The 2,692-nt window shown below is 53.2% G+C and overlaps 1 protein-coding gene across 1 annotated transcript in view; it reads right to left on the bottom strand.

The window, feature by feature from the left end:
- Positions 1 to 2,692, bottom strand: part of LOC101641548 (kallikrein-13) — an 84,612-nt gene that overhangs the window by 73,982 nt on the left and 7,938 nt on the right. The window lies entirely within an intron of this gene.

The following is a 2,692-nucleotide window of genomic DNA, read 5'->3' as shown; positions in this document are numbered from 1 at the left end:
TTCTGGCCCGAAGTCCCTCACTTGTAGAACACGGGAGCCCAGTGGGGCTGTGGAGTATGTGTTAGACTGCTAGCCAGAAGGTCAGAGGTTCAAAGCCAACAGCCATTCCACGGGAGATAGAGGAGCCCATCTGCTCCTGTGGAGATTCACAGTGAGATAGTTCAAGTTGATTGTGCCAACCTGGTCGAACATCCCTTTCACAGGGGTCGCCCGATTCATCACAGTAGCAAAATGACAGTGATGAAGTAGCAATGAAAATAATTTTATGGTTGGGGGGGGGGGGGTCACCACACCATGAGGAACTGTATGAAAGGGCTGTGGCATTAGGAAGGATGAGAACCACTGTTCTAAGTGATCCTGCCCTGGCCCTGACCCCACTCTCACAACCCCAGTTCTACCTGACAAGTCTGGCTGAACAGGAGCATGTGCACTGGTACTGATAATAGCTCTCGACACACAGAATCCAGGAGCAGCGATACCATGAGAGTCGGGGGAAGGTGGGGAAGAAGGGGGGGAAAGGGGAAACCAATTGTAATGATTGATGTATAACTAACCCCCCCCACCCCCCCCACCCCCGGGGAACAACAACAGAAATCTGGGTAAAGGGAGATAGTAGACATGAAAATAAAACTAATTTATAATTTAGCAAGGATTCACGGGGGTGGGAGGGTGGGGAAGGGATGGGGGGGAAAGTTGCTGGTACCACGGGCTCAAGTAGAAAGAAAAGGTTTTGAAAAGGATGATTGGGACATATGTGCAAATGTGCTTGATACAATGGATGGATGGTCCTAAGAGCTGTAGAAGTCCCCAGTAAAATGATTTCTTAATAATAATAATAAAAGGACAGTGGCTTCTGAGTGGATCTATTGGGTCAGGGAAGCTCCAGGCAGAGGCCAGCTCAGAAGGTCATCCTGATGGATTTTCGTGAACGGCCTCAACCCTGGAATATAGTTCCTCATGTGGTGGTGACCCCTCCAACCATAACACTATTTTCGTTGCTACTTCATCACTGTCATTTTGCTACTGTGATGAATCGGGCGACCCCTGTGAAAGGTCATTTGACCCCCCAAAGGGGTCGAGACCCACAAGTTGAGAACCGCTGGCATAGGATGACCATGGAGGCTTATTATGGAGAAGTGTTAGAAAAATAGAAAACTGGAACCTATAGGGACAGCAAGTGGAATAAGGGTTTGGGGAGGGGGGAGGCTGACAGTGGGGGGAGCAGGTAAAAGGGAGCCCATGTCCAGGAGCCCAGGGAGGAAAAGTATGTTTGAAAACTGATTGCTGTAGCAATTGTGCAATCATGCTCGATGGAATTGAACTCTGGAATAATATCAACTCCCAATTCAAAAAGGAAATGGGAAACTGCATTGGTGAGAAAAAAAAGATGGCAACGTCGAACCAAGGTATTGTTTCACATCAGGACAAGGCCCCGGGCCACTCCTCACAAATCGCAAGCCCTGTCCTTTGAGGAGGTCAGTGGGAAGTCTTACCACATCCACCCTGCAGCCCCCAGGCGAAGTTCAGCCTTGCTGTCTTCCAAGCTCCGAGAACACAGAAAAGGAAACGTTGTCGGGATCCTGTGAGGACACCGCAACTATCCTTTTGATGGGGTGCAAACCAGAGTGCAGAGATATGGGGGGGGTTGTTCCAATGCAGAACGTCCCCCCAAAACCAATGTGTTTGGGGGTTTTTTTGTTCCAACTCATGTACAACAGAACAATACTCTGGTCGGCCCCGCACCATCCTCATGTTTGAGGTGCTCATGTTTGAGCTCATTGGTGCAGCCACTCTGTCCACCCAGCTTGTTGAGGGACAGGGCTGGTGATGGAAACCCCATCTTCAGAAGGGCACGGTGCCAACTCGTAGTGGCCCTGTAGGGTGGGGTAGAACTGCCCCTGTTGAGTTTCTGAGGCTGCAACTCTTTACGGGAGTAGAAAGCCCCACCTTTCTCCCTCGGAGGGGCCGGTGGTTTCGAACTACTGACCTTGCAGATTGCAGCCCAACCCACTCCGCCACCGGGGCTTCTCCATCCTGGGTCAGAGCTCAGTAAACGTTTGCTGGAGGAATAATACAACGTGGTGCTCAGTTACTCCACACCTGAGGGGCAGGATCCAAGGTTTAGGATCCAGGAGAGACCCGAGCAGCATTTCCCAGCAGCTACAGGAGGGGCCTCAGCCCCTCTTCCTTCAGACCCAGGAGTCCAGGTCCCCAGTCCCTCCCTCCCTCAGACCCAGGGGTCTTGATACTGTCTCCTTTTCTCAGACCCAGGGATCCAGCTCCCAACCTCTCTTCCCCTGACCTAGGAGTCCAAGCCCCCAGCCTCTCCCCTCCCTCACTCCTCATATCCAGTCTAGACCCCCAGCCCCCTCCTCCCTCTGATCTAGGAGTTCAGGCCCCCAGCCTCCTCCTCCCTCAGATCTAGTTGAAGCCACCACACCTTCCTCCCAAGGGCCCACGTCCCCAGCCCCCTATTCCCTGACCCAAGGGCTCAAGCCCCTAGCTTTTCCCTCCTCCCTCAGACCCAGGAGTCCAAGCCAGACTCAGGTGCCTGGGCCCCTGGCTCCCCGCCTCCCATGCACACGGAAGCTGCACACAGGAAATTCGCTTTATTGCAGTGCGAAGGGAGGTCCGAGCTCCATTAGAAGGAGGGAAGGGCGGCGGCTCGCGGGGGCTGGGCACCCGCCCGTGC

This window comes from Echinops telfairi, unplaced genomic scaffold, assembly GCF_000313985.2.
Source record: "Echinops telfairi isolate 266 unplaced genomic scaffold, ASM31398v2 ScPeMD7_655;HRSCAF=1070, whole genome shotgun sequence".
NCBI lineage: Eukaryota > Metazoa > Chordata > Mammalia > Afrosoricida > Tenrecidae > Echinops > Echinops telfairi.
Note: the sequence above shows the minus strand (reverse complement) of the source record. Positions and strands in the feature narration are given on the sequence as shown.